We start from the raw sequence: 18761 nt of genomic DNA on the forward strand, positions 1-18761 counted from the left end.
AAGGAGGGTGTGACTTTCATCCACCAAGAAAAGACAAGTCCTTCATGTTCTCAGACTGGTCACGCTGCCTCTTTTTCGTGTACTTAAAAAAACAACAAACGGCAACAACAAAAATAGTTTGCTGTTCATGTAAATGAAAATATCATAATAAAGTACAATATGAACCAAATATGTTGATTCAGTTCAACTTGATATGACATGAGGTGGTACAATATGACATGACATCACATGACTTTGCACACAGTTGTATAGTTGTTGGGGTGTGGTTTGCCCTGGAATGATAGGATAGGAGAGGATATATTTTACAGTCCATGTAGGGAAATTAGTTTTGGACTGAGATGTGTCCACAGCATAAGGTCAGGAGACTCATGCTTAACTTTCCACACACATAACTCGACACTTTGGTAGTAAACAATGCGTGTATTTATTTTGTATTCAAAGGAGGCCTCTTAAAGTCTATCATTGTCAAACAGGAGGGCACCAAATCATCCCATTACTGCAGGAGGAGAGTGTGACATTCATCCACCATAAAAAGACAAGCCCTTCATGTTCTCAGACTGGTCACGCTGCCTCTGTCTCACTTGCTCGTCTTTGTTTTCACTGTTGCAGTTGATTTTTTTTTTTTTTTTTTTTAACACTCAGCGGTCTGATTTGGCCTGCAGCGAGCGGCTGGTAACTCCCAGTGGAGATGTCGGCCTAAACAGCCGGGTCTGAAGTGATTATGTGAGTGCAGTGTGAGAGATTCCTTTAGGGCCTGTGGGAAGCCTGCACAATCTTTGTTGACAGTAGCAATGAGAGAGAGAGGGGAAGGAGAGAGAAAGGTAGAAGGGAGGTGGATGATCTAAACCGACAGAAAATAGCAGGAGTCCGGGAGATTAAAGGTACTCCTCCTTTCTGCACAGAGCTATCAGGTTTTGCTTTATTTCTACATAACCAGTTAGCATTAGCTTTCAGTCCCCTCTTCTGCCAGCTTTATCTTATAGCAAATTGATTCCAGGTAACCTCTACATAGGAATCTTGCATGAAAAATTCTGTTATGTAATATAGAGTGGTTTCAGTGTTAGAAAGAAGACATTAAAACCCTCCTTTTGGCTTTGAAATCTTCTAAATCTCACGTCACAACTAGCAATTAAGCGCCAAGAATCCCTCATCAGGCTCCATAACAATTAAATTTTCTTCTTATTCGTATCATCTCGAATCACTTTCATATAAATTCACAGCCAAGCAATCAATTTTCCCTTTTTTTCTTCATAGCCATTGGCACTGTTTACTCTAAAAGCATGTCCTTCAAGCATCTCCTTCTCCGAATCGAGGAGCTAAGCTGCAGCAAAGCGAGCTGTCGTTTATCGCTGCCTCGCAGACAAATCCACTCTGAATGGCCGGTGATTTTCACTCATTGGCTCAATAATCCATTTGAGAATTAACTCAGGGACTCAGACGTATTGTCGAGGTTGTTTTTTTTAACTTCTCTTTTTATTTTTTGCCCCTTTTGAACAAAATTTCTCCGTATACCCTCGTCAGCTCGGAGCAGACTTGTTTAAACAACACAGGAAATGGGAATAAAAGCACACATGCAAGCGTCTCGAATCGGCCTAGTGCTGCTGGGGAGTTTGAGAAACTGAGATGGCCGCGTGCTTTCAAGCGTCCTTGGTCGGAACTGGGAGAGAGGGAGACCTGAGTCACACTTGGATGGATCTCCCTCCAGTTCTTTCTCCTCATTTAGCTCCTTTTTTATCTTCCTTTTCATGGATCTGATTAAACACTTGGCTCAACATCTCTTAATTTTCTCTTTCACCACCTTGCTTCTTTACCCTGATGTCTTCGCTGTCCACCCTCCTTCCTTTTCTCCAGCTTGCTCTGTCCTTTCTCCCATAATGCTTGCTAGTAATAGAGTGAGAGCTGTGGCCCTGAAGTCCTTGTGTAATCCACACTTTATAAGCACTCTAATTGAAGTGCAAATTCAATACTCCCTCATCAGCTTTTTTTTTTTTTTTTTTTTTTAAACTGGACGTGCATTTGCTGGCTGCACCCCTCAGGTAATTACACTGAGACTGGTGGTTCAATCATTCTGCAGGAAAACTGCAAAAAAACATGGCTGAAATCACTTTACAGTGCTTGTATGGAGAGCGTAATAGCCATTCTACCTGGATGCAACATGGAATTACTCTGCATGTGCATCCCCCTCCTCTTGTATTGCCTGTGGATACATGCACACATGGATGGATGGAGGCATGCCATGCTGAAACACACACATTATCATCCTATTATAGGCAAATACACATAATGGCAAGTGCACATACTAACATATTAAACTGGTTTTGGTTTGCCTATATTACTGTGTGCCTCTCTGTCTGTGTGGGAGTGCAGTTTGCAGCTTTAATTAAACTTCCTCTATTTTCTCCAAGCCTGTCCCCATAGGGCCCTGTCTTCCTCCCGACCACATGCTTATTTATTTATAATTGCATTAAACTCCAGAGCTGAGCCATGGCAGAACACGGTGCCAGACCTGTGGAGTAAGCCGGGATTGTAGCACAGTAATACAATTTCATGTACTGAAACATCCCACCAGCTGGAAAAAAAATCCACATTATGAGTCATGCAGTAGATACATGTCACATTAAACAAACAACAAGATTGAAAAAAATAGTCTGGATTATTACTCTCAATGCCAGAGCAGAGTGTCAACAGATGTGTGTAAGTCACTCAACAGAGCTGCAAATTTCACTTGTGAAAAGATCCTTTGAATTTCATCCCCCCTGCATTGTGCACCTTGTGAGATCAAACATTCCTAAGAAGAAAACAATCCAGGTGTCATGACAACTTTTCTCCTCTTCCTCTCTTTATTCCATTGCCAGATTCCTCTTTATTTATTGCTCTAATTTGCCTTGCCTTAAAATGAAATATCCCACCAGACAAGCTTCTGGATGAGCATCACAGCAAACTTGTGCGTCCCGAGTGCTTTTGTTGAAGTTGGATGAATTGGGTTTAAATCTTCAAAAGAGAAAATGATAATACGATAGTCTTATAATGAATTTGCCAAGTTAAACCCTACATGGGCAGCTTCCCACATGTGCAGTCACTCCATACTGGCAGCTTACATCTGCAACATAAACAAGCCTGCACACCATTCTTTACAGAACCAATTTACATGCTGGCATCAAGATCATAATCATATTACAGCACGTCTTTTCATGCCAGATCATCAAATCCAGTAAAGCTGTAAATCTTTACAACACTGCTGCGTTATGATTCATGTCTGAATTATTTTCAGTACATTTTTAATTGCTTCTAGCATTATCTCCAGTACCCCACATGTGCTTTTACAGTATATCCTGATGTGATGATATACTTTTATGTGGGGAATGATTTACAAAAACACACATGCATGGCAAGAATCCTACATGACACTGTGTTTGCCAGGAAAATATGATATTTTGCCTTATACTTAGTATGATTCTGGCAATGCACCCAACAGAACCGGCACTGGTAACTTAGTAGCAGTGGTGGGTAGAGTACACAGTTACAATACTCAAGTAAAAGTACTGTTACTTAACAATAATAATTACTCAAACAGAAGTAAAAGTACTCATAAAAATAAGTATTTACTTACTACTTGAGTAGTGAGTAACTTCATTTTGTGCAATTTAATAAAACGTATTGCAATATGACGTATTATTCAGGGGTAGAAATGTAAACTGCACATTGTCATAAATAGTAGCATAACTTGCCAAAGTAAAAGAAAACAAAACTTAATGCATGAAGCACAAGTCAAGTTATTTTTTCTAATCACAATAATGGGATAGAAAATTCAATATGATGAGGAAAAAACAGACTCTCTCATAATAGTTATCCTATTTCTACATGATGATTTTAATCTCACATACATGAATTTGTACCTTGCAGTTCTTACTTTTTAATCACATTATATTTATTTTATCATGTGTCAATAATTTTGGCTCATATTTATGAAGTTAATCTTATGAACTGTCCTCATTTCTAACTTTTTGCCCCTTTCTATTTAATTTTTACTTTTTATGATTTTTAATTTTAATTATCACTCAACAGAGTAAATGTAATGGGTTACGACCCACCTCTGCTTAGTTGTTATGTTTTTCTGTGCCACTAATGTACAGAGGGGACCCAAGAGAGGGGTAATAGAAAGAAAACCCCAACAAATGCGGAACGGAAGCACCTATGTTGACAAAAAAGACAACGTTCCCTGTCAGGTGCCCCTCCAGTTGGCAAACTTTGTGTTTGGTCACGCAAGAAAAGCATGAAAAGTACAATATAGGGAATAATGTTACCTCAACTTCAGCATTAAGTCTGGCAGTGTATACATCTACATGATATAATCAATGAGTGAATATTAAGTGTAAAAGTTTGCACATTGCTTCAACATTTTTTCATGTTTTAGGATAAAAATGAGCTTTATTGCTGAATTTGTCTGTTTTTTTTATATACAGATACAGAAATATTCTGTAATGTCTAAGTAATGGAAGTCATTCACAGACGGTATTGTGGCAAAACTTACACATCTGCAAAGAAATGTCAGACCCACAGTTTACATTCACCTGAGTGTCTTTATGCTTTTACATGCCCTTTATAATATGAATATATGCATAGACATTTGCACATATATCAAAATCAATGCAAATAATGTAATGCAGAGTGTCCAAGGCAAAAGGGTGGTGTTCAACTGTTAGTCTGTTTGATGGTACTGGAGTGGAGTTAAGTAATGTAATGTTTGGTGCTTAATTTTCTCTTTTAACTCCAGTTACTTTATGAGCTTTTTCAAGTGTGTTTCTTTACAGAATATTTTGAATGCCAACCAAGAATTACCTCACTCTAACACACAAACTAGCCCATATAAATAAGTGACTGTATTTTTTTATGCTTATGATATAGTTCAGAATAGAGAAAAACTTGCTTGATTCACTGAAAACCTGCAACCTTACACAATAATGAGACATACGTTTCTTAATACTTAATTTCCGAATTTAACGACAATTTGTTGAACATTTTCACTTGTCAGCAGCTCTGTTGTCTCTTTTATTACTGTAATGCTAAATTCCAACCCCTGGTTATCTTATTATATGTGGATTTACTCTGGCCTTGAGCGCCACCAACTTCACGGTTCTAAAAACGGATATTTAGTTGGAAAATATTTACCTGCGTCACATAAAGTATCCCCAACAAAAACAAGCCCGCTGATTGGACAACGCGACCTGCACCTTTCTCTGACCGGAAGTACACTTTCCTCTGCTTTTAAGAAAACCTACCTAATAAGAAGTTTAAAGGTGAGTTTTAAAGCTACAAAATGCGTTCCTCCTCACACTTTGTGTTTTGGTTTAATGTTATCTAAGTAGTTTACAGTAGTTTGAAGACTGCGTTTTATTTCGGCGCTTTTAAGAGCATAGCTAAGAAAATGCCGCTAGCTTAAAATGCTAGCAGTCCAGTAACAACCCAGGTGTTTAGAATTGAAAAATTAAACTGTGAAGTTATACTAGTGTGGGCTCCAGGCCATTCTGGGGTTTTAGCCAACGAAATTGCTGATAGCATAGCAAAATCAGCATTAAAGCAAACTTTTATAGACATAAAGGTTCTGTAAGGGAAAACAGAATACAGAAGTAAAGTCAAAGAATTTGGAAAAAGGAAAAAAGAGGGCGACATTATTTTAGTGTTCAACCTTCAGTTAAGAAATTGTTCTGTTTTTCTTGAAACCGGAAGGATATCGTAAAATAACAAGACTGAGGCTGGGATACTGTGGGTTAAATAAGTATCTACACACAATTGGGAACCCCCCCAGTGGACTATGTGCTTGTGGGAGTCCAGAAACAGTTACCCTCACCTGAATTCAGTGCAGGAACTACGCAAAAGAGAGGAACACATTGTTTAAAAAATTATCAGAAATGGGAATCTCTTGCTTTTCAGTTAAAGTTTTGCTTGGCCAAGATGAGAATCACCAACTGATTACAAAAGCACTTATTCAATTTTTACATGCCACAAGGTTATACTCAAAAATATGAGGAACCGTCTCATATAGAATGATATAGTGTCGTTCACCTGTGGATGGCAGTAAAACGCCTAGATGCTCCAAACTGCCGGAAAATGTAAAAGAAGAAGAAGAACAACACACGTGCGTTAATTAGTGATGCTAATCCGGTATGAGGGAGGTAGTCATTTTCACTTTCTTTTGCGTTGATGTTGATGACACAGGGCCAGATATTGGTGTGAAAATATAAAAAATAACTGTATGCTACGTGGCTGTAATTGTTTTATACTCATGTTTAGTGTATTAATTACAGTAATTGCTTTAACAACTGAGTTGACAGTGTTAACATATTAAATGAACGAAGAAAATGTATTTAACCCATAGAAAAACAAAGTTTACACCGCCACAGTCAGCAGATTTACATTATGTTAAATTACTGCACTGACATGTTTACATTTATTACTTCTATGTATGGGTATAAATCACCTGTTTCATCACAGTATGAAAGATATCAATATTTTGTACAACACAGTATTTTTCTGATATCACAAAATCTGCCACAATAAGATTTTGATGTGATTCAATTTAAGTGCCTACATTGATTTCAGGCAATTTTATGCACAGATTTAAACCAGTTACAGAAAGGAAGCAGTTTCTGCAATTAAATTACTTTTAGATCTCTGTATTTATTTATTTTTCCATAAAGGAACAAAGACCTGCATGTCACTGCAATAACATTTTTGTGTTGTAAATGCTGTCTGATTACTTAAAATTGAGGAACATAATATGGACATTTGTATGAAAACGTGTTGATTTTATAGCAGAGAAAGGAGTGGATATCCCCTTTGTTTCAGCGACACACTTTAGAAGCTTTCAACAGGTGTATTGGGGGAGGGGCAAAAATCAAACATAACTTGAAGGTGATGATGTAGAAAAGCTGTTAAAAGTGACCTCCTGGTTAATGATAGGAGCAGCTTGCAGCACCCTTCTACTCATCTTATTGTTTTAATTGAAAGTCCTCTGGTGGCAGAATCTACATACCATAGTTTTAAACTACAAGACTAATTTTAGAATAAGACCTGAGTAAAAAAAATCATATTTTATTAAGATGATGCTTAAAGGGGAAGAATTTTACATAACACATTTTTTTGATTAATCATAAATAATTTGGATAGTTAGGTTTTGGGTTGAGATAGGTGAAGTTTGCTCTGTTTTAGTAGTTAAAAGTTCAGTTCCCTTGTCTCACAGCATCTTCTGCTTAGCTGGGTTGTGTGCATATGCATGGAGGTGTGTGTTCAGGAAATCTCCTAATGAAAGTCTTGTTTGATTCAGTCATTGTGTGAAGATATTTGAATCATCTCTAAGAAAACTCAAAGGCTGCGGCTGCCTTGTTCTCCATTTACTGTTTCTCTGATTCTTTTCAGGAATGCTTTAAAAAAAGGAATTCCTGAAGTACAAATTCACAATTGACTGAAACGAGTGAGGTGTTTCTTTGTGAAAGTTTTTCGAGTTTGACTTGAAGCTTAAAAAGTGGTTTAGCAACAGCATTTTTGAGTGGTGTGGGAAATGTATCTGATTGGGGAGAGCAGTTGATAATGTGCAGTACCTCGGGTGCTAAATGGTTAAAAATGTAATAGGGAAGGAAGGGGATCCTGACATCAGGTTGAGGGTCTGAGCTTGTCAGCAATATATCTGACATTTGTTTGGTTTTAGGAGGTCACAGTAAGCAGTATTTCAGGATAACTAGAGGTAGGATTCACTTTTTTCTTCAGACACTGATGTTTTATTTAAGTCAAAAAATAATGCATCAAACTGTTTGTCAGAGGAGCATCTTGGAGATTTGGGAATGTGGAAGTCTGCCAGTAGTAGAGAGAAGGACTTTTCTATTATTGATATTTCCATAAATTAAAACTTTGATTGTCTGACCTGTTGAATTTCTTTGTTTTAAGCATCCAATTTATTCTTGTAGATTTCTTGTGAACCTGAAGCTTTGATTTTCTCCACCATCATTCAGCTTAATGACATTCTCTCTGAGGCTGCCTATAAGAGCCTCTTTTTTTTCTCCAGGGGGCTTTTTTGTGTTTCTATAATTTTAGTTTAATCCTCAGATGATGGTGTCATAAATAAGTACAGATGACCCATTTATAATTGTATGACATTTTCAATTATATTGTTTTTTGGCCTGTAGTCAACCAGAAATTACACATTGAGGGAAAAAACCTGCATGTTTTTCCTCACTCAACCCATCAGGGACAGCGTCCTCATTGCACCCTCCTAGTAGTCTAGATGAACTTAAAGATCAATAGGGCAAGCTTTTTGCAGCATAATAAATGATTTTAACCTCATTATCTTATACTGAAATAACAACTGACTCAGAGATGACCAGCGTTCACCTTCCTTTAACAGATAACTTCAGATACTTGTTTTAGTTTTATTTGACAACAATTACAGTAAACTTGACCCACTGATTTCAGCCTGCACAGTGCAGTTTTCATGCATGAATTCCTTCCAGACAGCAAGCAATGTGCATTTACCAAGTTAAACAGCAATTAAGGTCACAGGTCAGGATATGAAGACGAAGTTTTAGTGACCATGAGACAGTGCTGTCTCAGTCCTCTGCTCTACATGGATAGATGTTAACATCTGCTTTTACTGAGATTATAAATGGGATGAATTAAACAGATTTGTGTATTAGCAGAGCAGCGCAGTACCACATAAGTTCAAACAAGATCCTACATCTTTGGATCAAGGTGTGGATGTGTTATTTCTCAGTTCTTAGATAATAACACTGTGAAACAACCAGATACTAACATATCTGTACCCCTGCTTTGCTTGTTCCCTCCCTGTCTGGATAGCCCACTGCTGCATGCTCCTCTCTCTCACCCCCTGAGCTTCCTGTTATCAGAGCTATCCAAGAGCAGCTGCAGGTGAGGGGCTCCATTCAGAACAGGTAACTCGTAGCCGGGCATTCGAGCAGCTTCACCAAGGCCTCTTCAGATACAACATTATAAAAGGGTTAGAAAGATTCAGGTGAGAGGATGACTGCGTCCTGAATGATAAAGCTAAGGCTGTTAATCTGAACAGATTGCCAGCCAGTCTTTGTAAGACATTGGAGTGGTTGTGGTTCAGCCACAGGCTAGGTGCTGCAGTCAACTCCTTCAAGAGGCAGCATGGGATCACAGAAAAAGGAGGTAAAAACAGACAATTCCAAGAGTCTGATGGCATATACTGACCTGCAAAGCAAATGGACTGGCCAGGTCTGTCATCAGGCATATCTATCATGCCACACCCCGATCAGAAATGTTTGTGCCTGGTCTGAGAATGGACCAGACCAATAGGTGCATTTGAAGACGAGGGGGTGGGTACAAGCGAGCAAAGACCTGCATTGAAAGCTTTTCTTGAGAAAAAGAATAATTTTGCTCTTCTCCTGACTGGCTTGAGTGGTAGTCATGGGTTGGGTTTAGGTGTACTATGAGCTGGTATATACAGTGGCTGCTGGTAAAGTGGTTAGCTCAGATGTTGCTACAGTGGCTCTTTTAGCAGAATTTGGCAGCATTTCTTTATTAATGAAAGAGGAAAAAAAAAGAGTCACGCTGCAAATCAGTTCCTGGTGAAAAAGATGTTTTTGCTCTTCTCACGGGCAGCTTCAGCATGAGTTTGTTTCACCATCTGTCCCCAGTAATAGTTAGCAGCTGTAGCCAGGAAGCAGCTACCATGGGGAGCTTACTTTGGAGCTATGCATGCCCACTAGGTCATATTTTTTGGTGCTCTGATTGGCCCATACTGAACAAGACTGACAGAACGTTTGTCCAATCACCCTGAGAGATTTATTTTCAAAATGTTCTGACTTTCAGTTGGCGGTTGCCCAGATGAATGTGTGACATATCCTGTACGATGGGTATGTGGAGGGCGTATAAGCTTAGGCCCTGTTACTGTTAACTGTGTAAAACATAGTGGTAAAAACATTTAAGTTCTTAAAGTTTAATGAAAAAAACTAGTGATGCACGATAAGTATTTTTTGGAACTGATACGGATAACCGATAATTTCCTACTCCTGATGGCCAACCACCGATAAACCAATATATTTTTTTTGTAATTGTTGATTTAACAAAAGAAGTGTATTTGATGTTTTTCTGCACATCTGGGGGTAAGAAGTGGTTAATATGTATTGAACAAAGATATTTATAAGTAATTCTAACTAACATCATTCGGTTTTCTCATAAAACAAAGTCAGAATAGGTCTTTGTTCTTGAAAAAAAAAACAAAGACCTATTCTGACTTAATAACTGTTACTATAGTTAACTTTTTTTTCTTAGTTAAACATTTGTGTACCAAAGGACAACGTACACAAACAGATGACATAGGTTTCCCCCCTTTCCCTTGAAATGAATTAAAGCATCTTGACAAGTGGTCAAATCTGACATTTCAATCAACTAAACAAGAATTCAGCTGACTCGTGTCAAATCAGACATGAAAGCAAAGGATAACAGGCTGTCATGCTTAACCAATGGAGATGCTTGGGGGTCTGGGCTTTTATTTTTTGCTGCTTAAGTCAGAAATAGAGAGCTAATGTTTTAAATAAAGATTGAAAATATGCACTGATATAAGTCGTATCAGATATAGGTTAAAAATGTTAAGGACACCGTGGTCTGGGGCTAAACTTCTGTTCCTAACATCGATCAGACTGAATGAAACCACGTCAGACAGAGCAGGCAGGGATACGTCTATGAAAGCAGCAGTGGATCAGGAGACTATGAGACTGATTTTGTCTTTATTAACCTTGCGCCTTTTGGCTCTGGCAAACTTTCTGCAGTTTCTAACGCCTGCTGAATCAGCACTTTGCCTGGTATTAGCCTTTGGCTTGGTCCTAATGCCCGGGTCTGAGGCTAGAGGTGACTGCCGCTTCGTTTGAACGTCGTTAGGATAATGACCTTTAAGTAACTTATAAGATTCATTGTGTTAAAACTCAAGGACTTCTTTCCACTCTATTTTACAAACACTGTTGTGTTATCCTCCCCTTAAATACTGAATAACTCTACTGTGTTGTAAGCCTCTTAGCACTTCCTCTTCTTCTCTGGTGCTTAACAGAGGTTCACGTACCATGGCGCCACTGTTTCGGAATGTGTAGTCTCGTGAGAAAGAAAACAAACGGCTTTATTATCAGTGGATTTTTTTGGTTAATATTTTATTTTTGGGATAATAAAAATATGTAAAATACATGCAATATTGGCCGATAATTTATCGGTACTGATAATTATCGTGCATCCCTAAAAAATCCCTGAATTACAAGCTAGAAATGTATGAAAAAATGCCAAAGTTGTCAAATCTTTTAACTGACAGACAAAATGTGGCTCATAGGCACCTCCTTCCCTTTTCTGCTAAGCACTGAAAATGCTTAACTGAGTTTGTCCTGACTTGGACATAGGCCCTAAGGGAGAAAGACAATTTTTCTGCAACCTGGGAGATCCTTGCTGTCTAATTAAGAAGTCAAATTGAAAAGAGGTGGGACAGTGATACCATCTTCCCTTAATCAAATCTTTCTATCCCATAGACTGTGGCTCTAAATGCATTATATGTCAGTGTTGCTTGTGAGGGCTGTTTTGGATTCACTTTTGTACAGTGGAGGGAGGCGGAGGTTGATCCTCCATCTTTGTGCGTATATAGTCTGTGTATGAGCCCACTCACATCAGCGCCTGCTGGCTCACTGGCTTTGTGATTAGGCTGTGCCTCGTTAAGAGAAGTAATTACACCTGTGTGGTTCTTGGCATGATGAAAAACATGTCTTCTGTTGATAAGACCATTAAAATAGTACCAAACAATCAGCTCATATCCTGGCAGTCATATTATATATGCACTAGTTATCCTCTCTAGTAGGCTTATATTATTACAATGTTAATCTACAGCAAATGCTGCATAGCTGTCCTTGTGTTCTCTTTATTTTGATATAACCTTTTAAAACGGTTGCTATTTCATTGTGTGAGCAGCCACTCCAGCGTTTCTTCTCACTGCAGACTGCAGCACACTCATGTTGTATTTTCATTAGTCCAATGAAATGTTTTTTAAAGGCCATCATCTCAGAGCCATTAAAAATCCAATTCAGCCACAGCATGTCAAGAACTGCATTCTAATAATTGTAACTAGTATTTTTCCATGTTTTTGTTTTACCCTGGGGGCTTCTGGTTTTCTCAAAACAAGGGGCTGTTTTTTAATAGTTTGTGGTGGACAACGACAGAAATGGTTCTTATTCTGATTGAAACACTGTGTGCTTCTTGACGTCCTGCTGTTGAGAGCTGCATGGGCTGAAAAACTCATTGCATCTTCAAGATATGATTGGCTGAATTGATTTACACAGAATTATCTTTTTGGAAAGGGAAAACGAAATAAATCAGATAAAAAGAGGAACACAGATTTGCAAGCTGTTAATAAGATCAGTTTGGAGGGCAGTGGCCAGATGCTCAGTTTCATATTGCTGAGCTGTACACATCAGAAACTGTTATTAGACAGGTGGCCTTTTTTAGACTTCCACCTGGCAGCTGCTGGATAGACACATTTTTCTTTTTGTTTATAAGAGAGTGTATGTGTGTCTGTGGATGTGTGTTTGGAGAGCAATGAGACCACTTGTCTTGATTTAAGAGTGCCTCTCTTGCTTGGCTGCCTGTATTTCTTCTTAAACACTAGTCAGATTTAAACTCTCACACTGATGTGTTCCAGCTTGGCTGTGTCCTTTCAGCTCGAAGCTCAATATTAAACTACTCAACCACTCTGTCAGATCTTTCTTTACACAACAGCCCCCCCTCCTTCATACACAACGAGATGCAGCCATTTGGTTTATTTATGGGAGGTGCTTCAGTAACTGCTGGGAATAGGCCAAGAGCCAATCGAAACACACGGCGAAGACCAAGCTAATAGAATCCGACAGCAATGGAGTCATAGAGGCCGCTCAGGCATCGTAAAGCTGTCGCTGTTTAAGCCACTAAATTTGTCGCTATTACCCGCCTGCTTCTCCCTTTACATGGCCGAAGAGTCATGAGGAAAAGTGGAGCCAGTCCAGTGATTTAGAGCAGGTGATGTTACTCATCTTTCCCTATTTCAAGAAAATCAAATAAGTATGTTGGCGTGCCTACGCTTGCACACAAGTTTGTGCATTTGCAGCTGTAAATTGGAGGACAGAATGCAAGGATCAATAATAAACTGTCCACCAAAGCTGTGTCTGCTCTGCTCCACCTCTCAGTCTGACTCCTCTGCAGCCAGCTTGCCTTTTGCTGTATTTATTTACACTCCTATTCTTATTTGGCTGTGTGCTTAAGGGTAGTTGTTTCGTTAAAGCTGTTGCAGAAGGGGGATGTCGAGATGTGTGTCTTTTTAGGTTTTTATGGTGTAGTACAACAGCAGCTAGTGCATGACAAGCTGGTCAGTTAGGAGGAAGTCATCGGAAATCATTCACTTGTCAGAAATCCATTGCAGAATCTGCAAAGGAGTAGAATGAGCCTTATTAAGAGAATAAATGGAAATTCAGCTAAAAATGGATGTGTGAAACACATCCATCTGGCGTGTCAGGTTATGTTTATACACCATATATACAAAGTATTTGGCCACACCTGTTAATTATTTAATGCAGGTGTTTCAATCAGACCCGTTGCCATAGGTGTATAAAATAAAGCACGTTCATGCAGTCTTCTTTTGCAGATATTTGGGATATAGAGATCAGTGACTTCAAGTGGGGTGTGGTGATAGATGCTACCTTTGCAATAAGACGATTCATAAAATTTCATCATTCTCTGAGTGGAAGTTTTTAGGAACAAAAGCTACTCAGCCACAAAGCAGGACACCACGTAAAATCACAGTGGGCCAACAACTGCTAAGATGCATGATGCGTAAAAGTTTCAAACACTCTGCTGATTCCATAGTAGAGTTCTGAACCTCCCCTGGTTTTTATGTAAGGACGAAAACTGTGCGGTGAGAGCTTTATGGAACGGGTTTCCATGGCTGAGCAGCTGCATGAAAGCCTCACATCACCAAGTCCAGTACCAAGCATTAGATTAAGTGGTGTAAAGCATACCGACACTGGACTGTGGAGTGATGAATCACGCTCCTATGTTTGGCAGTCAGATGGGCAAGTCTGGGTTTGGCAGAAACCAGGAGAATATTACCTGCCTGACTGCCTTGTGCCAACTGTGAAGCTTGGTGGAGGAGGGATAATAGTATGGGGCTGTTTTTCAGGGTTTGGGCTAGGCCCCTATCTCCAGCGAAGGACAATCTTAATGCTTCAGCATACCAGGACATTTTGGACAATGCTATTTAACTTTGTAGCAACAGTTTGTGGAAGGCCCTTTTCTAACTAACATGACTATGCCCCAGTGCACAAAGCAAGGACTATAAAGACATGGTTGATGAAAGATCTTGAAGACCCGTGCAAAGCCCTGACCTCAAACCCTTCTAAAACCATAACATAACTTGAAAAGCACCTCCGCCATTAGCCGTATCTCCCAATAGTGAAGAATCCTTTAAAAAATTCCTGGATCCGTCCCCATGTACCTCCCACCACTGCATTCGCCGATTGCTCCCTCCCTGGTGGGGTGGAACCACGGTGAGGCAAAGCATTGGCTTCACTATGGGTGGACTGTCATGGTGGAAGCATTGCCTGCTGGTGCCAACAGATGCACTGACAGTCTCACCAATGGTCTCACTCGATGACTGGAAGTCATAGCAGAGGGTGAATATTCCTTTATTCCTCCCAGCAGTCTGAGTATTCTCACTACAATTCACTGTCTTTCTCTCTGTTGTACTCCGATTCGTCTCGTGCGTCTTTCAAACTCTATAAACTCCAAAACTTTGAATAGAAACACACCCAAAATGCTGCTGGGATTGAAGTTACTCATGTCCGCTCTCTGCTGGTGTAAAGTGGTAACAGTGCAGACCTATCTCCCAATAGTACAGAATCCTTAAAAAAAATTCCTGAATCCAGACGGTGATCTGGATCAGTCCCAAAATCTAATTAGTTCTTTCTTATGCCATTTCTGACATTTCCTGAAAATTTCATCAAAATCGTCCACAACTTTTTGAGTTATGTTGCTAACAAACAAACAAACTAACAAACGAACAAACCCATCCGATCACATAACCTCCTTGGTGGAGGTAATGACTACTGATTATGGGTGACTATTTTTAAGAGAACATGATTTCAGAACAAAGAAACAGTTGTAACAATGCTTTCTTTAGATACGCCAGACTGCATTGATAAAAAGAGTAATTTGCCTGGAGGATAGACTACCTGACTAAGATTTTTCTTCACATTTTCTACATTTGATTGAATTTATTTAAATCACCAGGACAAATATAAAAACAAAACCAAGAAACCAACCCACCAAACAATACAAAACCAAAATGTAGCAGATAGTGGCCAATGTAGACCAAAAGCCCTTGAATTGTATAAACCAGAATAATCGTTTCTGTGACAGGGATCTGGGATCTGAGCACAACATGTCTGTATCATTTCTGTTATATAGACAGACCATTCAAATTATTATCTGAGCTTGTCAGTAGCAAAATATCTTTTTTGGCAATAACTATGAATGGCTGCTTTTCCAAGTTTAAGGCTTTCTAAGTGATATTCTGCTGCAGGTCCAAATATGATTGTATTTTGACTAAGGCTTAAAAACACCACAGGTACACTTAATTGATTTGTTTAAATGTGAAAAGTTATGCTCTTGGCTTTAGCTCTGACAGTGTGTCATGCAAAACAGAAGTTTGAAAGGCTGAATGCATTTAAAGTACACAAAACATGAAGGAAAGTGATTTGCATTTTGGATGAAGAATCTACAAAGCACTGATTTTTAATCCTCTAAAGCTAGTTCCAAGAATCTGCCTGTGCGGGACTGCAAAAACATAATTGATATAGGCAGAGGCCCACTCAAAAAATGTCTCTGATTGGGCCTTTTATAGATGCGGCATGAGAAGAAGCTCATTTCTCACGTTGCCGATTGCTTGTGAGGGAAGGCAACAAGTATCGAATTAGTTTGCATGAGAGGAGAGAAATTGAAATATGGATTGAGGTCGCAAATGCCTGCCAGTGCTATTGGCTGTTTCGGATATGGAGGATGAAATGTATTTTCTGTGTATGTGTGTGTCAGCGTGTGACTGATGCAGACAGTCCCGGCATCGAATGGTTTTCCACCTTTCCTATTTTCCAATAACAACTTTGGAGCAGGACTGACACAGATGAAGTGAATGTTTTAAGAGGAAAAGTAATCTTAAAGACAAGCCGAGCCATTCGTCACTCTAATATGCAGCCCCGCCCTCACTTCCCCCACATCACCACTTCTGTCTCAGAGGCAGACACGAGCCAGCTCTCTTGCCATCTGCCATTTAGATGTGTTTAAATCATGCATGCACGCTGGATTTGGACCTGTGATTTGAACTGGTCAGGTCCCCTGTCTCTGCCAGGCTGCTCTGCACAACTCGTGACCCAGAGAAGCCATGTGAATATGAATTAATGACTCGCTGTTTGTTTTATGTGCCACTGCCCAAAAGTAGATTCAAGTTTGCAGATATCATTTGGCATTCAAGCTTGAAAAATGGTGACCCATCCCAGTGGGTTGATTACCAGATTCAGCTCTGTGATTTGGCAGTTGAGATGGGTGTAATGGTTTAACTAAAATGTTGAAGGCAGTGGGAGTGATGTGTTATACACAGTGGAGATGGGCCCAGTCTGAAAAAGGGCTCCAATAAAAACCACAGTGTTTCCAGGACATTCAGCTATAAAGTCACAAACTAGAGTTTAGATGTTGAATGTCAGCAATAACAAAATCAAAATTTGATCTGATGGAGTTTGGATGAACAAAGAAAGCTGCTTGAGGTTGGTGTGATACATTAGGAACTAGTACATGTATCTTTTAGTCAAAGGAAATGAAAACAAGTTGCTTCAAACGTTTGCTGGTTTCATTGTAGCAGGATTTGCATCCCTTCATTTTTGATTTTCACCATTTAGAGGAGATTTTGAAGTGAACTGCACTATTGAAAATGAAAAATAAGTTGGTGTTGGTGTTATTGTAAGAAGCCAAACTTCCTTTTTTGCAGATTGAAAATGGACAATTAGTCCAGTTTATGTTAAAATAACGGCAACATTTTCTTATTATGATTATGATAGTTGCAGCCCACTGCAGCCCAACATGTCATGTCTTTTCTCGTTCAGTTTTTATTTTATTAAGGGTTGCATATGATTTTGATTTAAATTGATTTCAATCCCCACTCTGGTTTTTATCGATTTTTGACTCTGATTTCAGCATGTTTTTGAAAGTTCTTCATTTACATAAACATTAAGCAGGGCAAGACAACTTTATTTATAGATTTAAAATACAAAATAGATTAGTGCTGTCAGTCAATTACAAAAAATAATCATACTAATTATAGACTTTGAAATTAATTAACCACCATTAATTCCATGTGTTTATAATTTGAAGAAGACTGCATTACTTTTAGATTTAAAGGTAACAGTAAAACAATCAGAAAGCCATGTTTCTGATTAACATCGAAACTCTCAACTAGTAGAGAAGGAGACCAGGGGCAGATTGTGCACTAGGATGATCTGTAGAACATGGATTTTATCCATAAAATCATACAAATAAAGAGCACTGAGAAATTTTATGTGTTCCAAAGTTGCCAAGGTGCTTTAGCTGGTTGTGGCGTCAGGGTGCGATTAATCAGCATACATTTTTTAGTCAAAATGAATCGAGAATTGTGACAGCACTAAAATGAATATAACAAAAAAGGACTAATATATTTCTTTGCAGTTTGTTGAAATAATTATTAAATTTCATTGAAAAATTAAAATACAACATGTTAGCAAAAAGGGTCATTCTCAAAGCCCATTAAAGTTTTATATCTATTGAAAATATATGTTTTTTAAATTAAAAGTTGTTTAAAAGAAGTGATGGAACTTAAAGAAGCAGCAGTAAATAAAAATGTGTTAAGACCAGTTTTGAAAATAAAAATCAGATGTAGAAAACCTCAGGTTCTCTGATGGTTTATTCCACAGTCAGGATGGAAGAAACTGAAATCTTCCTCATCATGCTTGATCCTGGTCCTGGAATGATCAGTCAAGTTCTGGATGCCTCAGAAGAGACTTAGAGATCAGATGGATTTTTTTGGCCCAGTGCATTCAGTTCTTTACATTCCCCAGTTATCACCTCCAAAATCCCACAGCCAATCACAGGTCTTTCTCTCAACACAGCGGTGTATTTCAATATAATGTATGTCTCACTGATCCTTGCTTGCATTCATGCTGATGCACCACACTGCTGCTGCAGGCAAAGCTTTACCTCCACCACCCCAGCCTCCTCCTTTGTAGCATAAAGCCTATTGCACCCTGTTTTTGAACTACTTTATTGTATTGCGTATGCATTGTCATAAATGTATCCTCCTTATGGGGTTTTCCAGCTGTGCGCTCCCTGGAAAGTCAAAGCATGCTGCTTGACTAACCCAGGGAGCTTAGATTAGATTTAGATTTTTAAAAATATTTTGTCGTGTTATCTATGATGTTAGCTATTCTTCTAGCCTTCTCTAAGTATCAAACTAGACTTTAATAATTGTATGAATAACCAGATATTCATACTGTACTTTGCATACCTAATTTCAAGTGACTCAGCAGTAACACAATTCTTCTCCTTTCTTTTTGTGCATTCCTGGCTGAAGTGATCAGCTTCTGTCCTGCTGGGTTTCTTGATAGGATCCAGGGGGAAAGGGTTCTCTCTGAACTCAAATCAAAAACCAA

The 18761-nt window shown here is 38.9% G+C and overlaps 1 long non-coding RNA gene across 4 annotated transcripts in view; it reads left to right on the forward strand.

Annotated features, from left to right (window-relative positions):
- The first annotated feature begins 5226 nt into the window (after window positions 1-5226).
- LOC121503741 overlaps window positions 5227-18761 on the forward strand; it is a 120613-nt gene continuing 107078 nt past the window's right edge. For all 4 annotated transcript variants that reach the window (XR_005991383.1, XR_005991384.1, XR_005991385.1 and 1 more), the window contains exons 1-2: window positions 5227-5297; window positions 8848-8919. This is a non-coding gene — a long non-coding RNA (uncharacterized LOC121503741). The remainder of the gene's footprint in view (window positions 5298-8847; window positions 8920-18761) is intronic.

The sequence above is a fragment of the Cheilinus undulatus genome, linkage group 21, assembly GCF_018320785.1.
Source record: "Cheilinus undulatus linkage group 21, ASM1832078v1, whole genome shotgun sequence".
NCBI lineage: Eukaryota > Metazoa > Chordata > Actinopteri > Labriformes > Labridae > Cheilinus > Cheilinus undulatus.